The 22,882-nt window shown below is 50.5% G+C and overlaps 1 protein-coding gene across 13 annotated transcripts in view; it reads left to right on the top strand.

Annotated features, from left to right (window-relative positions):
• Nucleotides 1-22,882, top strand: part of TNRC18 (trinucleotide repeat containing 18) — a 124,409-nt gene that overhangs the window by 7,658 nt on the left and 93,869 nt on the right. For 2 of the 13 annotated variants that reach the window (XM_074034364.1, XM_065541621.2), the window contains exon 1: nt 21,252-21,377. The exons of the other annotated variants lie outside the window; for them this stretch is intronic. The gene's annotated coding sequence lies outside the window, so the exon portion shown is untranslated. Of the gene's footprint in view, nt 1-21,251; nt 21,378-22,882 lie in introns of those variants that run through there. 13 annotated transcript variants of the gene reach the window in all.

Raw genomic sequence — 22,882 nt, 5'->3', positions numbered from 1 at the left:
GCTCTCTCTCTTGGTTCTTCAGCTCCCAACACCGGTGCTTTCCTTCTTTTCTCACTTGCTCATTTACTCAGCAAATAATTTCCAAGTGCTTCCTGCGTGCCAGGCACCGCTCCGGTCCCAGGAATGCGGCAGTGAACCCAACAGAAGTCTCTGCCCTCATTGGAGCTCACGTTATTCAGGGGAGTTGGAGTGAACACACAAATACCAGAAGGAAATTTTTTTTTTTTTTTTTTTTTGAGATAAGTTCTTTGTCTGTTACCCAGGCTGGAATGCAATAGCGTGATCTCAGCTCACTGCAACCTCCACCTCCCAGGCTCAGTCCATCCTCCTACCTCAGCCTCCTGAGTAGCTAGAGTTACAGGCGCGTGCTACCACGCTCTGCTAACTTTTTGTATTTTTTAGTAGAGGTAGGGTCTTGCTGTGTTGCCCACGTTAGTGTTGAACTCCTGAGCTCAAGTAATCCTCCTGCCTTGGCCTCCCAAAGTGCTGGGATTTCAGGTGTGTACCACTGCACCCAGCTGATTTTGTTACTTAAATTTTTTTTTTTAATTTTTAAGAGACAGGGTTTTACTCTGTCACCCAGGCTGGAGTGCAGTGGTGCAATTATAGCTCATTGCAGCCTCAAACTCCTGGCCTCCCTGCCTTGGCCTACCAAAGTGCTGGGATTTCAGGGGTGCACCACTGCACCCAGCTGATTTTGTTACTTTTAAAATTATTTATTTGTTTATTTATTTATTTATTTTGAGACGGAGTCTCGCTCTGTCGCCCAGGCTGGAGTGCAGTGGCCAGATCTCGGCTCACTGCAAGCTCCGCCTCCCGGGTTCACGCCATTCTCCTGCCTCAGCCTCCCGAGTAGCTGGGACTACAGGCGCCCGCCACCTCGCCCAGCTAGTTTTTTGTATTTTTTAGTAGAGACAGGGTTTCACCAGGTTAGCCAGGATGGTCTCGATCTCCTGACCTCCTGATCCGCCTGTCTCGGCCTCCCAAAGTGCTGGGATTACAGGCTTGAGCCACCGCGCCCGGCCAATTTTTTATTTTTAGAGACAGGGTTTTACTCTGTCACCCAGGATGGAGTGCAGTGGTGCAATTATAACTCATTGCAGCCTCAAACTCCTGGGCTTCTCCTGCCTTGGCCTCTTGAGTAGCTAGGACTAGGGTATGTACCACCATGCCTGGCTAATTTTAAAATTTTCTGTAGAGACAGGGTCTTGCTGTGTTGTCCGGCGGGTCTCGAACTCCTGGGCTCAAGAGATTCTCCTGCCTCAGCCTCCCGAGTAGCTGGTACTAAAGTCCAGCGCCAGGTTGGAGTGCAGTGGTGCAGTCTTGGTTCATTGCAACCTCTGCCCTCCTGGGTTCAAGTATTCTCCCTCCTCAGCCTCCTGAGTAGCTGGGATTACAGGTGTGTGCTGCGACACCCAGCTAATTTTTTTTATTTTCAGTAGAGACAGGGTTTCACTGTTGGCCAGGCTGGTCTCAAACTCCTGGCCTCAAGTGATCTGCCTGCCTTGGCCTCCCAAAGTGCTGGGATTACAGGCATGAGCCACGGTGCCTGGCCTAATTTTAAAATTTTCTGTAGAGACAGGTCTCCCTATGTTATCCAGCTGGTCTCAAACTCCTGGGCTTTAGAGATCCTCCTGTCTCAGCCTCCCGAGTAGCGGGGACTATAGTCCAACGCCACTGTGCTTGGTTAAGCAAATGATTTTTTTTTTCTGAGAGGGAGTCTCACTCTGTCGCCCAGGCTGGAGTGCAGTGGCGCGATCTAGGCTTACCACAACCTCCGCCTCCTGGGTTCAAGCGATTCTTCTGCTTCAGCCTCCTCAAGTAGCTGGGATGACAGGCACCCGCCACCATGCCCAGCCAATTTTTTTTGTATTTTTAGTAGAGATGCGGTTTCGCCATCTGGGCCAGGCTGGTTTCAAACTCCTGACCTCAGGTGATCCACCTGCCCAGGCCTCCCAAAGTGCTGGGATTACAGGCGTGAGTGAGCCACCATGCCCAGTTTAACTTCAACTTATTTTTAAGTGAAAGTTTCCCAACAGTGAAAGTTGCCAATTTTCCCTGGACAACCAACTGGAGAAAGGATTCTCATATTGTTTTGTAATCTGATGTTTAAAAATGTAACGCTACACTGTGGAGTCTTATGCAGGCCGGGCTCAGTGGCTCACTCCTGTGATCCCAGCACTTTGGGAGGCTGAGGCAGGCTGATCACCTGAGGTCAGGAGTTTGAGACCAGCCTGACCAACATGGCGAAACCCCGTCTCTACTGAAAATACCAAAAAAATTGGCTGGGCGTGGTGGCGGGTGCCTGTAATCCCAGCGATTCGGGGAGGCTGAAGGAGGATAATCGCTTGAACCCGGGAGGCGAAGGTTGCAGTGAGCCAAGATCACACCACTATACTCCAGTCTGGGAGACAGAGATTCCATCTCAAAAAAAAAAAAAATAAATAAATAAAAATAAAAATAAATAAAAAAGGAACACAGACCATGCAGAAAACAAAATGGTAAAGGTCTGGTCTGGTCTGGTCTGAGAGGTGAGGGGCTGTATTAGTGCAGCCCACCCCCACCCAACTGATCTGGAGGGGTGACCTTTTTTCCTGCATGCAAAGGGCAGAAAAGTGTGGTGAAGGTGGACAGAACACAAAAATCAGAACCCGGCATATCTGAGCTGGCAGAATGGCTGTAGCTGGTGGGAGGGAATGTGGGGGAGGTGGGATCCTTCAGGTCCCTGAAGGCCAGTCATGAGGTCTTGGAATTTTAAACTAAGGAATGAGGAGGCAGTGGAGGGTTTAAGTGGAAGGAGTAATTGAAATTGAGGGATGTTTCACAGAACTGGTCTGGACTCTTAAAAAAATGTCAATGGTGCTACTGCTAAAGGCAATGTGTGGCTCTCGATTGGATCTTGGGATCAGGGAAGAAATTGCTCCAAAGAACATCATTGGGACAATTGAGAAAACTGGAATATGGACTGTAGATTAGCAGATAGTATCAGATCACTGTTAGGTTTTATGAAGTGGATAACTGTGTGTGGTTGTGTAAGAGAATGTCCTTGTTCTTAGGAAATAAGAATACTGAAATATTTACAGGCAAGGGACGTAGAGTCTATAACTTGTCCTTGGAATGGTTCAGGAAAAGAAAAAAAATATATATGGGAGACAATGGTACCTCAAGTATTAACATCAAAAAAGATAGTGAGGGGGGCGTGGGGTTCATGCCTGTAAGCCCAGCACTTTGGGAGGCTGAAGTGGGTGGATCACCTGAGGTCAGGAGTTCAAGACCAGCCTGGCCAAAGTGGCAAAACCCCATCTCTACTAAAAATACAAAAATTAGCTGGGTGTGGTGGAGGGCACCTGTAATCCCAGCTACTTGGGAGGCTGAGGCAGGAGTATTGCTTGAACCCAGGAGGTTGCAGTGAGCCGAGATCGTTCCACTGCACTCTAGCCTGGGAGATAGGATGAGACTCCATCTCAAAGAAAATGAAAAAATAAGACAGAGAGCAGCCAGTTGTTGGATCTGGTGAAGGTCATAGGGCAATTCATTGTACTATTTCTTTTTCTTTTTTTTTTTTTGAGACAGTCTCACTCTGTTGCCCAGGCTGGGGTGCAGTGGCCGGATCTCAGCTCACTGCAAGCTCCGCCTCCCGGGTTTACGCCATTCTACTGCCTCAGCCTGCCGAGTAGCTGGGACTCGCCCGGCTAGTTTTTTTGTGTGTGTTTTTTAGTAGAGAGGGGGTTTCACCGTGTTAGCCAGGATGGTCTCGATCTCCTGATCTTGTGATCCGCCCATTTCAGCCTCCCAAAGTGCTGGGATTACAGGCTTGAGCCACCGCACCCGGCCTCGTTGTACTATTTCAAACTTTTCTGAATTGGAAATGATTTCAAAATAAGCATTTAAAAACAACACTAGGGGCTGGGCATGGTGGCTCATGGCTGTAATCCCACCACTTTGGGAGGCCTAGGTGGCTGGATTGCTTGAGGCCAGGAGTAGGAAAGAAGTCTGGGCAACATAGCAAGACCTTGTCTTTACAAAATGTTTAAAAAATTAGTCAGGCATGGTGGCAAATGCCTGTAAGTCCCAGCTACTTGGGAGTTTGGGAGTCTGAGACGGGAGGATTGCTTGAGCCCCAGAGACTGAGGCTGCGGTGAGTTGTGATTGCACCAATGCACTCCAGCCTGGGCAACAGAGTGAGACCCTGTCTCAAAACAAAAGAAATGAGGCTGGGTTGCTAGCCAGAGATAGTCTGGTAGATGAGGAGAGAAGCAGGAGATAATTAGGAGGTGTTGGTGACCAGGGAGGGAGGCTGGAGGTGGCCAGGGTTCTGTGCCCTTTGGAGGTGGGGCAAGTAAGACGGATGGGGAGAGGAGGGAAGGAGGAAGGGGAACTCAATGGCTTGGGTCCCAGCTGCTTGTGGAGGGATGGGGAGGGGCAGATTTGAGGAGAGGCTGGGGATTGGGTATTCTTGTTTTGGATGTGGCTGGCGGGGGCTGCTCTTGGCTCCCCGTCATGAACCAGTCTGTGGTCTGGCCCGACTCCTCCTATCCTGTCATGTACTGTAGCCTTGTCCTCCAACCAGACCCTTGCACCGGCTTTTCAGGCATCCCAGCCCAGCTTTTTAGGGGACAGGCTGGAGCTGTTCTCAGCACAGGTATCGGGCCTCCCCAGGGCCTGCTGGGAGCCCTGGTCAGTGGTCAGTCAGGGCCAGGGTCCTTACCACATCTGCTGCCCACAGAGGCCTGGCATGTGCCTTGGGAGGAAGTCTAGGCCACTAGGTGGGAGCCACTCAAGTTCCTTGTCACTTCTCCCAGGCCACCAGTGTACTCAGCATTGCAGTGAGGTTTTTTCAGGCGATAAGGAAAGTGGTGGACCCTCAGCCTGGGGGGAAACCTTGACTTCCCACATCGTCACCAACCATTTGACACATTGCTGAGCCTTTTGGGGGTCCCGGGAAGCTCCTTGCAATCGCCAGATAGAACATTGCTCCATCTAGAGGAAGGATGGCCTCCAAGCTGAGGTGTGGGTGTTGTTCCCCCAGTTAAAGAGCATGTGATGACTTTCTAAACCTCAATTTTTTCATCTATAAAATGGGTTAATTAGAGTGAATGAATTCATTTGGTGGTTGTGAGGTTTGTTTTTATTTTTTTTGTTTTTATTTTATTTTTTTTGGGACAGTGTCTCGCTCCGTCTGCCAGACTGGAGTACAGTGGTGCAATCAGCCCACTGCAACCTCCACCTCCCGTGTTCAAGCGAGTCTCCTGCCTCAGTTTCCCGAGTAGCCGAGATTACAGGTGCCTGCCACCACTCCCGGCTAAATTTTGTATTTTTAGTAGAGATGGGGTTTAACCATGTTGGCCAGGCTGGTCTCAAACTTGTGGCCTCAGATGGTCCACCCACCTTGGGCTCCCAAAATGCTGAGATTACAGATATGAGCCACCATGCCTGGCTGAAAATTCATTTCTTTATTTTCTGGAGTTACTGTCTTTTTTTTTTTTTTTTTTGAGACGGAGTCTCGCTCTGTCGCCCAGGCTGGAGTGCAGTGGCGCGATCTCGGCTCACTGCAAGCTCCGCCTCCCGGGTTCACGCCATTCTCCTGCCTCAGCCTCCCGAGTAGCTGGGACTACAGGCGCCCACAACCGCGCCCGGCTAATTTTTTGTATTTTTAGTAGAGACGGGTTTCACCGTGGTCTCGATCTCCTGACCTTGTGATCCGCCCGCCTCGGCCTCCCAAAGTGCTGGGATTACAGGCGTGAGCCACTGCGCCCGGCCTTTTTTTTTTTTTTTTTCATTTGGAATTCCTTAGAATATTTGGCTTCCAGTTTCTCTCTCTCTTTTTTTTAAGAGACTGGGTCTCGCTCTGTTGCCCAGGCTGGAGTGCCATGGCATTCTCGTGACTCACTGCAGCCTCAACCTCCTGGGCTCAAATGAGCCTCCTACTTCAATGCCTCCTGAGTAGCTAGGACTACAGGTGCATTCCACCACACCTGGCTAACTGTTACATTTTTTGTAGAGATGGGGTCTCTCGCCATGTTGCCCAGGTTGGTCTTGAACTCCTGAGCTCAAATAATCCTCTTGCCTGGACTATCCTAAGTGCTGAGATTATAGGTGTGAGTTACCTCACCTAGCCAGCCTTCTGGTCCCTTGATACATTTTTTTCATTTGTCATATCTATTGGATGAGCTGCTTTGTTTTCTTGGAGATTTCCTTCCTGAAATTTTCCATCTTCCTTCTCTAGTCTGGTTGGCCCGGTTCTTGGGTATGCTGTAGAGCCATTGTTCTTCAAACTCCCTTTACCTGTCTGCTGTGTGTCTGATTCCCTTGCCTTCCCGTTTCCTGTTTTACTGCCTCCTTTCTGTAGAGCACATCCTGCGGTTACTTTCTGTGAAAGGGTACGAGGAAGGCAACGTTTTTGGGGCCTAGTATGCCTGAAAAATGCTTTTGTTCTACCTTCACACTTGAGTGCTATTTGGGAAATACTTTCCCTTTCCCTCTAGGAATTTTTTTTTTCTTTTTTAATGAAGTCTTGCTCTGTCACCCAGGCTGGAGTGCAATGGCGTAATCTCGGCTCACTGCAAACTCCGCCTCCCGGGTTCAAGCGATTCTCTTGCCTCAGCCTCCTGAGTAGCAGGGATTACAGGTGTGAGTCACTGCATCCGGCCTTCCCTCTAGGATTCTGAAAGAATTGCAACATCACCTTCCATATTCCACTGTTACTTTTCAGGAATATGATGCCATTTTGAGTCCCGATCTTTGTGTATGAACCTCCCGCCACCCCCTTTCTTTCCCTTTCTTTTCTTTTTTTTTTTTTTTGAGATGGAGTCTCACTCTGTAGCCCAACCTGGAGTGCAGTGGCACGATCTCAGCTCATTGCAACCTTTGCCTCCTGGGTTCAAGCGATTCTCTTGCCTCAGCCTCCCAAGTAGCAAGTAGCTGGGATTACAGGCATGTACCACCACGCCCAGCTAATTCTGTATTTTTTTTTAACGGAGATGGAGTTTCACCATGTTGACCAAGCTGGTCTCAAACTCCTGACCTCAAGTGATCCACCTGCCTCGGCCTCCCAAAGTGCTGGAATTACAGGTGTGAGCCACCACGCCCAGCCTTCTTTCTTTTCCCTTCTCTTCTTCTTTTTTTATTATTATTATTTTTTGAGATGGAGTCACACTCTATTGTCCAGACTGGATTGCAGTGGCGAGTTCTCAGCTCACTGCAACCTCCGCCTCCCGGGTTCAAGCGATTTTCATGTCTCAGCCTCCCAAGTAGCTGGGATTATAGTCTTATACCATCACACCTGACTAACTTTTGTATTTTTAGTGAAGATGGGGTTTTACAATGTTGGCCAGGCTGGTTTTGAACTTCTGGCCTCAGGTGATTCACCCACCTCGGTCTCCCAGAGTGCTGAGACTCCAGGCATGAGCCGCTCCGCCTGGCTGCAGTTATTCTTATTCTTCATCACTATTCTGAAATTTCATGTTGATGTGTTTTGTTACGGGGTCTTTTTGCATTTACTGTCTTGGGTGCCGTATAGACCGTAGCAAACTGGAAACTCAAGTCTTTCAGACTGAAATTTTTTGTATTAGTTTTATTTTTAAATTTCCCTCCCAGTATTTTTGCTCTTCTCTCTAGTATTCCTATTAGTTAGGTATCCTGGGTCTCCTAGGCTAATCATTGAATTTTCTTTTTGTTTTTTTGTTTTTTTGAGACAGAGTCTTGCTCTCTTGTCCAGGCTGGAGTGCAGCGGCATGATCTCGGCTCATTGCAACCTCCGCCTCTTGGGTTCAAGTGATTTTCGTTCCTCAGTCTCCCAAGTACCTGGGATTTCAGGTGCGTGCCACCGTGGTTGGCTAATTTTTGTATTTTTAGTAGAGATGGGGTTTTGCCATGTTGGCCAGGCTGGTCTCAAAACTCCTGGCCACAACTGATCCGCCCACTTCAGCCTCCCAAAGTGTTGGGATTACAGGTGTGAGCCACTGCACCTGGTCTGATTATTGAATTATTTATTTATTTTTTATTTATTTTATTTATTTATTTTTTTTGAGACAGAGTCTCGCTCTGTCACCCAGGCTGGAGTGCAGTGGCGAGATCTCGGCTTACTGCAAGCTCTGCCTCCCAGGTTCATGCCATTCTCCTGCCTCACCCTCCCAAGTAGCTGGGACTATAGGCGCCCGCCACCACCCCTGGCTAATTTTTTTTTTTTTGGATTTTTTAACAGAGATGGGGTTTCACCGTGTTAGCCAGGATGGTCTCGATCTCCTGACCTTGTGATCCACCCACCTCGGCCTCCCAAAGTGCTGGGATTACAGGCATGAGCCACCACACCTGGCCTTCTTTTGTATTTTGTATGTCTTGCAGTTTTTTCTTTCTGGGAGATTTTCTTAATATTTTCTTAATGGTATCTTCTAACATTTCAATTTTTTTTTTTTTTTTTTTTGAGACAGATTCTCCCTCTGTTACTGGGGCTGGAGTTCAGGGGTGCAATCACTGCTCACTGCAACCTCAAACTCAAACGACTGGGGCTCAAACGATCCCTCCTGCCTCAGCCTCCTGGGACCACCACGCCTGGCGCACACCAATTTTTGTAGAATTTAATTTTTAAATTTGAGCTATCATATTTTTCTGTCCCAAGAGCTCTTATAACCTGGGTGCTCTGTTTTTTTTTTTTTTTTTTTTTTTTTTTTTAAATAGCATCCTGTTCTTGTTTCATGGATACATGATATTAATTGTATTTTTTTCCCCTGGCGTTTTCTTCTTCTTTTTTTTTTTTTTTTTTTTTGAGACGGAGTCTCGCTGTCACCCAGGCTGGAGTGCAGTGGCGCAATCTCGGCTCACTGCAAGCTCCGCCTCCCGGGTTCACGCCATTCTCCTGCCTCAGCCTCCCCAGTAGCTGGGGCTACAGATGCCCGCCACCGCGCTCGGCTAGTTGTTTTGTATTTTTTTAGTAGAGACGGGGTTTCACCGTGTTAGCCAGATGGTCTCGATCTCCTGACCTCGTGATCCGCTCATCTCGGCCTCCCAAAGTGCTGGGATTACAGGCTTGAGCCACCGCGCCTGGCCCGTTTTCTTCTTTCATGCATTGTCTTTGTTTTCTGAGTCTTTTTTCTCTTTTCTGTTTCACCTTGGAGACTTCCCGCGGGCCCCTGCCAATGATCATTCTCAGGTGCCCCTTGTTTAAGAAAAAGCAGATGGGATTCAGATGTAAGGGTGGGACTTGTTGGCCATTGAGGAGCTTCTTGAATGTCCTCTGTAGAAAGATCTTTCTTTGTTGACCTTGTAAATCTCACGGGCAAGAATTCACTGGTTTCTTGCCTGTTGACATTGAAGCCAGGCTGTTCCTGTCCCAAGAGCTGAGTGTGCATGTTAAGGTTGACGATTCGCACTCCGATTCCTGTTTTTCCTTTGGTCCACACCCTAGTCCTGAGACTGCATACCCTCAATGTTCCATCTTTCCCTAGTAAACAGAGGGATCAGTGCTTCTGTGGTGAAACCAACTCTTGTCAGCTATTCTGTGAACCCTGGCTTTACAGGCACTAGGGTCTCTGGGTTCAGTCTCCAGAACTGCTGGTTTCCTGATTGCTCCAAGCTTAAGTGTTTCATTTCCCCACTCACCACCCTGCCAAGCTGCACATCTTCTGTCCCTCTGCTTTCTTTTTTTTTTGAGACGGAGTCTCGCTCTGTCGCCTAGGCTGGAGTGCAGTGGCCAGATCTCAGCTCACTGCAAGCTCCGCCTTTTGGGTTCACGCCAATCATTCTCCGGCCTCAGCCTCCCCAGTAGCTGGGACTAGAGGCGCCCGCCACCACACCCAGCTAGTTTTTTTGTATTTTTTAGTAGAGACGGGGTTTCACCGGGTTAGCCAGGATGGTCTCGATCTCCTGACCTTGTGATCCGCCCGTCTCGGCCTCCCAAAGTGCTGAGATTACAGGCTTGAGCCACCGCGCCTGGCCCTCTCTGCTTTCTTGCTTCCAAATGGTGGTTTGTTTTTTTTTTTTTTTTTTTTTTTTTGAGACGGAGTCTCACTCTGTCACTCAGGCTGGAGTGCAGTGGCGTGATCTCGGCTCACTGCAACCTCCGCCTCCTGGGTTCAAGCAATTCTCCTGCCTCAGCCTCCTGAGTAGCTGGGACTACAGGCATGCGCCGCCACACCCAGCTAATTTTTATATTTTTAGTAGAGACGGGGTTTCATCATGTTGGCCAGGCTGGTCTCGAACTCCTGACCTCAGGTGATCCACCCGCCATGGGCTCCCAAAGTGCTGGGATTACAGGCGTGAGCTATGCGCCTGGCCAGGGGGCTGTTTCCTTTTTCCTTTCCACTTCTCTCCTGTCTCGCTTTCTTTCCTTTTTTTTTTTTTTTTTTTTTTTTGTTAAGACAGAAGTCTTGTTCTGTCGCCAGCCTGGAGTGCGGTGGTGCCGATCTCAGCTTACTGCAGCCTCCGCTTCCCGGGTTAGGCACGCACACCACGCCCAGCTAATTTTTTTTATTTTAGCAGAGACGGCGTTTCACCATGTTGGCCAGAATGGTCTCGATCTCCTAACCTCATGATCTGCCCCTGCTGCGCCCGGCCACTTTCGTTCCTTTTGAAACTGTATTACTGTCATTTTTGTGAGGTTCTGGTGTTTGGGAAAGGATTTGTAAAGATCAAACACCGTGCAGTCTCTTGTAGGCTCACACTCCTCCTCTTGCTACTTTGCCTGGGAGACTTGGTTCTTCTGTCTCTGCTAAGAGGCATCTGATGTCTTCTAGCTTTTGCCCGAGCAGTTCCTAGAAGGCCCTCCACCCCTACCTCTTTTTCCACCCTGGGAGGTGGAGTCTCCGTAGGGGGGAAACCAATCACTGGGGAAATCCTTTGTGATTGCTTGAGAATTGACGAAGTCTGGAGCCCTAGGGGCAAGGCTGAGATGGACGTATTTGCATATCCTTGGCTGGCCTGAGGCCTTGACCTCTCCTTGGCCGCCTTTGGGATTCCTTTTATTTAAATTCGAGCACTTATTTTGTGGGCTGGGTACCTGATTGGAGCAAGACAAAGTCCCTGCCCATATTTGAGGATTGGGGAGGGACTGGGATTAAGCCAGAATTGCCGGCTCGTGCTGTGGTCCCAGGTGGGGAGTAACTGGGAGCCCAGCTTGATGGATATTTTTTGGAACTCTGCTCACCTGGTGGGGAGGTCAGCGATGGCTTTCTGCTGGAGTGGAGGCTGGAGGTGTAGGAGGGGCAGGATGGGGTGAGGAGGCTGGGAGGGGCAGGATGGGGTGAGGAGGCTGGGGTGGGCCCTCCTTCTCCCTGGGGCCATCCCCCAGGCCCTCCTGGTGGGGCAGGGTCGAAGCAGGTTGATCTGGGCTGGTGGCTACTGCAGTCTTGGTCCTGGTTCTGGTCCCAGCATAGCTTGGAGGAGACTGCAGCCTCGGACTCTAACTTGCCTCTTTTCTGTGCGGATGGGAGCTCCAGGATGGCGGCGGTGGCCACAGGTCCGATGGCCCAGCCGCAGTACCAAGGACATGCAGGGTGAGCCCCTGTCCCACCACCCTAGTCTCGAGCTCTGTCACCTGAGGGGAGGGGGGATGCCGCAGACGTCCCTGCGAGGCCGGGACACAGAACCTTGCCATTTTAGGCTCAGAGTGTGAGATGCCCACCCCAGGTCCCACAGTGGGAGGTGAGGGGTTCGAGGACCTAGCTCCCTGCAGGAACACTGGGGGCTGGTAGGGAGGTGGGGGTGTTGATAGGAATTTGTCTATTTTTTTTTTTTTTTGCTTCTTGGTTTGTTTTTCTTTTCTTTTTCTTTTTTTTTCCCCGGAGACAGAGTCTCGCTCTGTCGTCCAGGCTGGAGTGCAGTGGTACGATCTCAGCTCACTACAGCCTCCGCCTCCTGGGTTCAAGTAACTCTCCTGCCTCAGCCTCCTGAGTGGCTTCAATTACAGGCACCTGCCACCACACCCAGCTAATTTTTGTAGTTTTAATAGAGACGGGGTTTCACCCTGTTGGCCAGGCTGGTCTTGAACTCCTGACTTCAGGCGATCCGCCTGCTTCTGCCTCCCAAAGTGCAGGGATTACAGGTGTGAGCCACCGTGCCCGGCCTCTACTTTCTGTGTCTACGGATGTGAGTACTGTAGGTACCTCAAAAGTGGAATGACATACAGTATTTGTTTTTTGAAAAATTAAAAAAAAATTTTTTTTTTTTGAGACAGAGTCTCGCTTTATTACCCAGGCTGGAGTGCAGTGGTGCGATCTCGGCTCACCGCAACCTCCGCCTCTTGGGTTCAAGCGATCCTCTCACCTCAGCCTCCCTAGTAGCTGGGATTACAGGTGCCCGCCACCACGATGGGCTATTTTTTGTATTTTTTGTAGATGGGATTTCACCATGTTGGTCAGGCTGGTCTCCAACTCCTGACTTCAAGTGATTTGCCTGCCTCGGCCTCCCAAAGTGCTGGGATTACAGGCGTGAGCCACCGCGCCTGGCCCTAGTATTTGTTGTTTATGTCTGGCTTATTTCACTCAGCTTCATGTCCTCAAGGTACATCCATGTTGTAGAATGTATTGGATTGTCCTTCCTTTTTAGGGCTGAATAATATTCCACTGGCTGGATGGACCCCATTTTGCTTATTGATTGATGGATGGACACGTGGGTTCTTTCCACCCTTGACTATTGTGAATAGTGATGCTGTGAACATAGGTATACAAATATATGTTCGAGTTTTGGATTTCAGCGTCTGCATACTTTTCTATTTTTTAAAATAGAAACAGGGTCTCATGAGGTTGCCGAGACTGGTCTCAAACTCCTGACCTCAGATGATCCTCCTGCCTTGGCTTCTCAAAATGTTGAGATTACGGGCATGAGCCACTGTGCCTGGCCTGATTTCTGTATACTTTTTATTTTTATTTTTATTTTTGAGACAGAGTCTTGCTCTTTGCCTAGGCTGGAGTGCAGTGGCCCAATCTCGGCTCACTGCAACCTCCATCTCCCAGGTTCAAGGGATTCTCCTGCCTCAGCCTCCTGAGTAGCTGGGATTACAGGCATGCACCACCACACTTGGCTAATTTTTGTATTTTTAGTAGAGACAGCGTTTTACCATGTTGGCCAGGCTGGTTTCAAACTCCTAACCTCAAGTGATCCACCCACCTCGGCCTCCCGAAGTATTGGGATTACATATGTGAGCCGCAGTGCCTGGCCCTGGCTAACTTTTGTATTTTTAGTAGAGACGAGGTTTTGCCATGTTGTCCAGTCTGGTCTTGAACTCCTGAGCTCAAGTGATCCTCCTGCCTCAACTTCCCAAAGTGCTGGGATTATGGGTGTGAGCCACTGTGCCCGGCCTAATTTCTGTATACTATTTTTTTTTTGAGACAAAGTCTCACTCTATCGCCCAGGCTGGAGTGCAGTGGCACAATCTCGGCTCAGTGCAACCTCCACCTTCCAGGTTCAAGCAATTCTCCTGCCTCAGCCTCCCAAATAGCTGGGACTACAGGCGCACGTCGCCACACCTAATTTTTTTTTTTTTGTATTTTAGTAGAGACGGAGTTTCACTGTGTTGGCCAGGCTGATCGTGAACTCCTGAGCTCAATCTTCCCGCCTCGGCCTCCCAAAGTGCTAGGATTACTGGCCTGAGCCGCCGTGCCCTGCCGTTTCTGTATACTTTTTAGAGACACCTTTTCATTTTACACACAAGTGTGCATGCGCTGCTGGGGTTTTGATGGGGATTACATGGAATCTGCAGATCATTTTGGTTGCAGGAGCATCCCAGTAGATAGGTCTGCCTGTTTCCTTAGGAGGGATCCCCAGAAGTGGGTCTGGGCGCCTGCAGTCCTCGGTAAGCCTTGTGGATTTGTTTTCGAAAAGCTGGAGATGAATTGGCTCAGTTGTCATCCTTCCTGGGCAGCTATAACCACCCAGCGCCCTCCACAACTAGAAGCAAAAATTTGCTGATTTGATGGAATGGAAATGACATCACTGTTTTAATACTTCTTTGTAATGCTGATGGCGTTGAAATTTCGATGGAGTTTGGCCATTTATAGGTTCTCTTTTTCAAATTGCTTGGGATTTTTTTTTTTCTTCCTCAAGCCAGAGTCTTGCTCTGTCACCCAGGTTGGAGTACAGTGGCACAACCTCAGCTCACTGCAACCTCCACTTCCCAGGTTCAAGCAATTCTCCTGCCTCAGCCTCCTAAGTAGCTGGGATTACAGGCGCCTGCCACCACACCCAGCTAATTTTTGTATTCTTAATAGAGATGGGGTTTTACCACGTTGGCTAGGCTGGCCTTGAACTCTTGACCTCGTGATCCAACCACCTTGGCCTCCCAAAGTGCTGGGATTATAGGCATGGGCCACTGCACCCAGCCCTGCCTGGGATTCTTACAGCATTCTCAGAATCTTTATACAGCCAGAGTGATAACCCATTCTTTGGCTTAGATATTACAGAATTCTCTGGATCTTGGGATCCGTGGCAGTTTGAAGGTCATTCTATCCGGAGGGTCCTTGCAGGATTTTTAGCTGCTATCTTGGAAACACCTACGTCACCTGTCAGTGCTTGGGGCCAGAATAATGTCTTTCTGGGTGACAATTCTGGTTTGATTAAGTCTATGAAGATGCCCTCATCATCTGTTGACATCTTAAGGAATGCATCTTTTTTTCTTTTTTTTTTTTTCTTTTTTTTTTTAAAACAGCCAGGGTCTCACTCTTGCCCAGGCTGGAGTGCAGTGGCACAGTCTTAGCTCAATACTTCTAATTTCTGGGCTCAAATGATCCTCCCGCCTTCAACCTCCCGAGTAGCTGGGACTACAGGTGTGCACCACTAAGCCTGGCTAATTTTTAAATTTTTTTTGTATAGATTGCTGGGGGGGTCTTGCTAGGTTGCCGAGGCTGGTCTTGAACTCCTGGCCTCAAACGATCCTCCTGCTTCGGCCTCCCAAAGTCCTAGGATTAATAGGTGTGAGCCACCAGACCGCGCAGTCTGGGATGCAATTGTTGTGAGAGGTCAAGATGTTTCCAAAAATGAAGATAAAGCAGGCGAGGTGGTTTGGGAGGCCAAGGCGGGCGGATCATCTGAGGTCAGGAGTTCAAGACCAGCCTGACAACGTGGAGAAACCGCCGTCTCTACTAAAAATACAAATTTAGCTGGGCCTGGTGGTACATGCCTGTAATCCCAGCTACTCGGGAGGCTGAGGCAGGAGAATTGCTTGAACCCAGGAGGTGGAGGTTGCGATGAGCCGAGATCACGCCATTGGACTCCAGCCTGGGCAACAAGAGCGAAACTCTGTCTCAAAAAAACAAAGTGAAGATTAAATGTTATGTGTTTGATTATGAAGGGCTGTTTGGGATTGAAAATGTGCAGCCTATGCCTGATGAATGCTTCTGCTCTGTCTGGGTGCGGCTGAGTGGAGAAGTGTAGGTTTGGGAGTCAGAGCCTCAGTCTCCTTATCTGTAGAAGGGACACCAGTCCCTCTCCCAGTTGACAGGAGTGGGGAGCACAGGGTAGAGAAGCAGGTCCCAGAGAAGCCTGCAGGGAAGGCCTGGGCTCCCTTCCTCTAGCTAATCAGGACCTTGCCCCATTCCACACCATAAATACTATTTTCTTTTCTCTGTGTGTGTGTGTGTGCGTGTGTGTGTGTGGTTTTTTTTTTTTTTTTTTTGAGACAGAGTCTCAGTCTGTTGCCAAGGCTGGAGTGCAGTTGCACTGTGTTGGCTTACTGCAACTTCCGTCTCCTGGGTTCAGGCAATTCTCCTGCCTTAGCCTCCCGAGTAGCTGGGATTACAGGTGTCCACCACCACGCCCGGCTAGTTTTTATATTTTTAGTAGAGACGGGGTTTCACCATGTTGGCCAGGCTGGTCTGAAACTCCCGACCGCCAGGTGATCCGTCTGCCTCGGCCTCCCAAAGTGCTGGGATTACAGGCGTGAGCCACCACGCCTGGCGGCATAAATATTATTTTCTGATTTTTTTTTTGTTGTTTGTCCTTTTGAGACGGGGTCTTGCTCTGTCATAGGCTGGAGTGTGTTGGCGCGATCTCGGCTTACTGCGCCCTCCGCCTCCCGGGCTCAAGCCATCCTCCCACCTCAGCCTCCTAAGTAGCTGGGATTACAGGCCCACACCGCCATGCATGGCTAATTGTTTTTAATTTTTGTAGAGATGGAGTCTCACTGTGTTGCCCAGGCTGGTCTCAAACTCCTGACCTCAAGTGATCTGTCTGCCTTGGCCTCCCAAAGTGCTGGAATTACAGGCATGAGCCACTACACCCGTCCTAAAATAAGTTTTTTTGGGATGGGGTCTTGCTCTGTTGCCCAGGCTGCTCTTAAACTCCTGGTTATCCTCCCACTTTGGCCTTCCAAAGTGTTGAGATTATAGACATGAGCCACAGTGCCCAGCTCCTACCATAAATACGACTTGATTACCTCCTATGTGCAGCATAGGACTGGGAATAGAAAATAACCTGTAGCACTCCTAGTAATGCCGGGGTGAGCAATCTGGCCAAATGTGGCCCACGTCCTGTTTTTATAAAGAAAGTTTTATTGGTACAGAGCAACGCCCAATTGTTTACCGTCTGGGTGCTTTCCTTTCAACAGGCAGCAGACACCCTTTCAAAGAAAAACTTGCTGTCTTAAGTGGGCAGAGACGATAAGGAACTAACACCTGTGATAACAGGTGATAGGCATTGGAGAAAAACATTTCAGGAAAGGGCGTGGTGGGGTAAGTTGCAACGTTAAAAAGGCAGTTAGGGAAGGCTGAGCTATAAGAGAAGGGAGTGAGGGAGTTAGGGTATAGACAGGCAGGAATGTGCAGGGTCTTCCCTGTATCTGGAGGGAGGATCTGATTCAGGGCGAGGTGCAGAGGTGGCTGGAGCTACTCTGGACCAGCCCATTGACAGTGACAAAGCCTTCTGGTTCTTTGCTGTGCAAGAAACTGATGTCATCGTCACCATGATCACATGCAGCCTCCCGCCCTGACTCGAACCAGGGAGAACTTCAGGTGCCCACCATACAGTTTCTGGAAGGGTCCCCAGCAGCTCTACTGTTGCAAAGGGAAGATTGCATTGCTGGGCCAGGCATGGTGGATGGATCACTCGGCCTCCCAAAGTGTTGGTATTACAGGCGTGAGCCACTGCACCTGGCCTTAGTTTTAATTTTATTTATATATATATATATATATAATTTTTTTTTTTTTTTTTTTTTTTTTCTTGAGACGGAGTCTTGCTCTGTCGCCCAGGCTGGAGTGCAGTGGCGCGATCTCGGCTCACTGCAAGCTCCACCTCCCGGGTTCACGCTATTCTCCTGCCTCAGCCTCCCGAGTAGCTGGGACTACAGGCGCCTGCCAACTCGCCCCGGCTAGTTTGTTTGTATTTTTTTTAGTAGAGACGAGGTTTCACCGTGTTAGCCAGGATGGTCTCGATCTCCTGACCTCGTGATCCACCCGTCTCGGCCTCCCAAAGTGCTGGGATTACAGGCTTGAGCCACCGCACCCGGCCAATATATATATTTTTTGAGACAGGGTCTTGCTCTGTCTCCCAGGCTGCACGCAATCTCAGCTCACTGCAGCCTCAGCCTTCTGTGTTCAAGCGATCCTCCCACCTCAGCTTCCAGAGTAGCTGGGTTACAGGTGTGCACCACCACACCCGGTTAATTTTTTTGTATTTTTTTTTTTTTTTTTGTAGAGATAAGAGTCTCTATCAGCCCAGGCTGGTCTTGAACTCCTGGGCTCAAGTGATCTGCCCACCTTGGCCTCAGGTAGTGCTGAGATTAAAGGTGTGAGCCACCACACTGGGCTAGAGCTTGCATTTTTTTTTCATGGAGGTGAAATTCACATAGTATACAATTAACCATTTGAAACGTGCACCCTTCAGTGGTATTTGGTGTACTCATCCTGTGTAATCACCATCTATCTGTGGTTTCAAAATTGAATATTTATTTGAGAGAGAGTCTCACTCTGTCGCCCAGGCTGGAGTGCAGTGGCATGATCTCGACTCACTGCACCCTCCACCTCCTAGGTTCAAGCGATTCTCCTACCTCAGCCTCCTGAGTAGCTGGGACTATAGGGACACGCCACCATGCCTGGCTAATTTTTGTATTTTAAGTAGAGATGGGGTTTCACCATGTTGGTCAGGCTGGTCTAGAACCCCTGACCTCAGGTGATCCGCCCACCTCTGCCTCCCAAAGTGCTGTGATTACAGGCATGAGCCACCACTCCCAGCCCTGAATTTTTATTTTAAGCAAGGATAAATGGCATTTTGCTAGAAGCAGTCACGGACTCTGACGTCGTAGTAGGTGCTTAGCTTCTCTGAGCTCCAGAGTTTATAACCATAAAGAATAACAATAATCATAGACCAGACACAGTGGCTCAGGTCTGTCATCCCAGCACTTCGGGAGGCCAAGGTGGGAGGATCGCTTGAGTCCAGGAGTTCTAGACCCCATACTGGGCAACATAATGAGATCTTGACTCTATGAAAAAAAATTAAAAGTAGCTGTACATGGTGGTGCATGCCTGTAGTCCCAGCTACTCAGGAGGCAAAGGTGGGGCAATTGCTTGAGCCTGGGAGATTGAGGCTGCAGTGAGTCATGATCGCACCACCTCAGCTCCCCAGGTAGCTGGGTCTACAGGCGCCTGCTACCACGCCAGCTAATTTTTGTATTTATAATAGAGATGGGGGGGTTTCACCATATTGGCCAGGCTGGTCTCGAACTCCTGACCTCAAGTGATCCGCCTGCCTTGGCCTCCCAAAGTGCTGGGATTATAGGTATGAGCCGTCGTGCCCGGCTGTGTGTTTTAGATTTTTTTTTTTTTTTTTTGAGACACAGTGTCGCACTGTCGCCCAGGCTGGAGTTCAGTGGCGCGATCTCGGCTCACTGCAGCTTCCGCCTCCTGGGTTCAAGCAATTCCCTTGCCTCAGCCTCCCGAGTAGCTGGGATTACAGGTGCGTGCCACCACGCCCAGCTAATTTTTGTATTATTAATAGAGACAGGGTTTTACCACGTCTGCCAGGCTGAACTCCTGGCCTCAAGTGATCCGCCCACCTCGGCCTCCCAAAGTGCTGGGATGGCAGACCTGAGCCACTGTGTCTGGTCTATGATTATTGTTATTCTTTATAGTTCACAGGTGTGAACCACTGTGCCCAGCTTTGTGTTTTAGGTTTTGACAGTCATTGGTCTTAGCTTCTAAGGTGTCGGGTGAGATAATTACCGGGGTGAGCAGGCGGCAGCCAGTTACTTGATTTGGGGAGCTAGGTCTTGAGCTCAGCCTAGGGCGGGAGGCAGGGAGACCCCCATACCGCAGGTTGGCATGAGGGATTCCAACCAAGTCTTTGGAGAGGCCAGTGAGCTCTGGGCCTAACTCTGAGTGAGCCCTGACACCCTGCGGCCTGTACCCTTCTTGGTGAAACGGGGGGATGGCAACTGCTCGGTCCTTGGGTGTGGGTGTGAGCAGTGGGTGGGGCGGGGGGCACTGTGGGGGGTTGGGGTACAGTGTAGAGATACAAGGAGACAAGGCAGGATGGCCTGTGCTTCCTCAGGGTTTATTTTAGAGCCTCTCTTGTGGGTTGCGGGATGCCTTGACCCTCTCCTCGTCCTAATGTGAATTTCTTTGCTTTGGCCCTGGGAACACTGGAAATCTCATTTATGGCCAGGCGCGGTGGCTCACACCTGTAATCCCAGCACTTTGTGAGGCCAAGGCAGGAGGATTGCTTGAGGCCAGGAGTTTGAGATCAGCCTGGGCAACACAGCAAGATCCCATCTCTGCAAAAAAGAAAAAAAAATTAGTTGGGCATGGTGGTGTGTGCCTGTGGGCCCTGCTACCCAGGAGGCTGAGGCTAGAGGATTGATTGAGCTCAGGATTGGAGGCTGTAGTGAGCCATGATTGAGCCACTGTAGTACAGTGTGGGTGAAGAGAGAGAGACCCTGTCTTTAAAAAAAAGAGGCCGGGCGTGGTGGCTCGCTCCCGTAATCCCAGCACTTTGGGAGGCCAAGGCAGGAGGATTGCTTGAGGCCTGGAGTTTGAGACCAGCCTGGGCAACATAGCAAGACCCTATCTCTGAAAAAAATAAAAAGAAAAAAATTAGGTGGGTGGCCAGGCACAGTGGCTCATGCCTGTAATCCCAGCACTTTGGGAGGATGAGGTGGTTGGATCACCTGAGGTTGGGAGTTCAAGACCAGCCTGACCAACATGGAGAAACCCCATCTCTACTAAAAATACAAAATTAGCCGGGCGTGGTGGTGCATGCCTGTAATCCCGGGTACTTGGGAGGCTGAGGCAGGAGAATCGCTTGAACCTGGGAGGCGGAGGTTGTGGTGACCCGAGATCGTGCCATTGCACTCCACCCTAGGCAACAAGAGTGAAACTCCATCTCAAAAAAAAAAAAAAAAAAAAAAAAAATTAGTTGGGCCTGATGATGTGTGCCTGTGGTCCCTTCCTAGCCCACCCAGGAAGCTGAGGCTAGAGGATCGATTGAGCTCAGGAGTTGGAGGCTGCAGTGAGCTGTGATTGAGCCACTGCACTGCAGCCTGGGTGAACAGAGTGAGACCCTGTCTCTAAAAAAAGAAACAACACTTAGCGATCGGATAATCCCCAATACAAGTATGCCCTGGGTGGCAGGTCACAGGTGGCAGGTTCCAGCCACTGTGATGTGGCAGGAAGTGAGGCAGCTAGTCCCCGCTTTCAGGGAGGGAACTCTCGGGAAGACAGAGGCATGAAATACACAAGGAGGCTGGCAGATCTGTTTCTGAGGGGCCGTGGATGGTCACAGTGTCACTTGGGGCCTGCTTGGGTTGTGTGGTTGTTGGGGGCTTCTCTGGGGCCCAGGGAGGCCTGAGGTGGGAGTGAAGGAGGAGGGTTCTAGGAGGCCTGGGAGCTCGTGCCTGAGGGGCCAGGCAGGAAAGCGGGCAGGCACGGGGACGTGACCAGGGAGAAGTTTGTTCTGGAGAGAGAGGTGGGGGCGGGTGATGGGCGAGTGCTGGCCTTATTGCCCTAGCTGAGTAGGGATCGTGTGTCCATTTTACAGAGTTGCAAACTGAGGCCCTGGGAACGGCACTGACTTGCTGGGGATGCTGGGGGTTCCCAGATGCCCCGCCCAGCCCGGGAGGAGGGGCTTTGGGTGCCGTTGAGCCCTGTGGCTGGCAGGAGCCGTTGGCTGGCATCCGGGCCTGGGTGCTGCTGGGCGGGTTTCACAAGCCCGGTCAGGGGCCGGCCTGGGCCGCTAGGCTTCCGTGCAGCCTGGGGCAGGAAGAGCTGGCGGCTGATGTAAGCTCTTGCGCAAACCCTGGCTGCTGGCTTCCGGAGCCTTCTACCCATCCGCCTGCCACAGCAAGGCGGAAGCCCGGGGCTCGGCAGGGCTCAGAGGCCCTGCTGCCCCGGCTTGGGCCGCATGGATGGACTGACTGGCCACCGAGGCCCTGGGGCCCAAGGGCTTGGCGCTGGAGTCCGGTGAGGGGGCTGGGCCTGGCTGGACTGGACTGTTGGGGTCCGGACATGGGGCGGTGGTGACAGGGCATGTGGTCAGAGGGCACCCCCTGCTGCTCTGCCCACTCCTGTCTCTGGGGCCCAAGGTGGAGGCCCTGCCCTTCTCTGCCTCAGTTTCCCCACATGTACCCCAAAGAAGCTGGGTTGGACATTCTGGGATCTCTGACGGTACTTGTTGACTATGGGTCTCGTGCTGGTATTTAGCCTCAGATAGAGTTTATCACACGCTTTGGGCTGCATTCCCAAGCAACCCGACTCCGGGAAGACCCGGGCCCGGCACGCCAGGGGTCGCTACCGGCCTCACACTGTCGACAGGCTGGGCCTTGATCAGAAGGACTTGGGCGGTCACTGAGGCCGTTTGTTGGGGAGCCGGGGGGCACTTGGGACCCAGAGGCTGGACTTGGGCCTGTGAGCTCCCACAGGCTGGACCGGGGCCATCTGGGAGCCCGCATCTCCTGCAAAGCCACATAACTTATCCGTGACACCTGTAAACAGTGTCCACGACACAGGGACTTAAAGGAGGTGGCTGTAGGGTACACACGGAATCCCTCCGCTGGGGGCTGGCTTTGCTGCCACCTACCTGAGGGCGTTGCCGGGAGGGTTTGAAATCACCTGCACGGTGCCTGGTGCATGCCAAGTTTTAGTGAATCGGTGCCACGGCTGGTTATGGTTGTTGTTATTTATATTTTGAGTCCAGGTTTTATTCTGTGGTCCGGATTGGAGTGCAGTGTGAAAACCTCACTCACAGCCCACCGCAGTCTCCAACTCTTGGGCTCAAGCCATCCTCTCGCCTCAGCCTCCAGAGACGACAGGCGAGAGCCACCTTGCCTGGCCTGTTGTCATTATTTATCGTTTTTTATATATATATATATATATTTTTTTTTTTTGAGACGGAGTCTCACTCTGTCGCCCAGGCTGGAGTGCAATGGCATGATCTCAGCTGACTAACCTCCGCCTCCTGGGTTCAAGTGATTCTCCCGCCTCGGCCTCCCGAGTAGCTGAAATTACAGGTGCCTGCCACCACGTCCAGCTAATTTTTTGTTTTTGTTTTTGTTTTTTTGAGACGGAGTCTCACTCTGTCACCCAGGCTGGAGTGCAGTGGCGCGATCTCGGCTCACTGCAACCTCTGCCTCCTGGGTACAAGGGATTCTTCTGCCTCAGCCTCCCAAGTAGCTGGGACTACAGGTGCCCGCCACCATGCCCAGCTAATGTTTTGTATTTGTCTTTTTAGTAGGGACAGGGTTTCACCATGTTGGCGAGGCTGGTCTCTAACTCATGACCTCGTGATTCGCCTGCCTCAGCCTCCCAGAGTGCTGGGATTAGAGGCGTGAGCCACCGCGCCCGGCCTCATTATGTTGTTACTGTGATTAAACATATGCTTCCTTCCTTGTCATTCCCAGAGGGAGGCATTTTTATCCCCATTTTGTTGATACGCAAACTGAGACCTGGTAAGGGAAGCCCCTTGCCCC

Source organism: Macaca fascicularis, chromosome 3, assembly GCF_037993035.2.
Source record: "Macaca fascicularis isolate 582-1 chromosome 3, T2T-MFA8v1.1".
NCBI lineage: Eukaryota > Metazoa > Chordata > Mammalia > Primates > Cercopithecidae > Macaca > Macaca fascicularis.
This window is presented reverse-complemented; position numbering and strand designations above follow the sequence as displayed.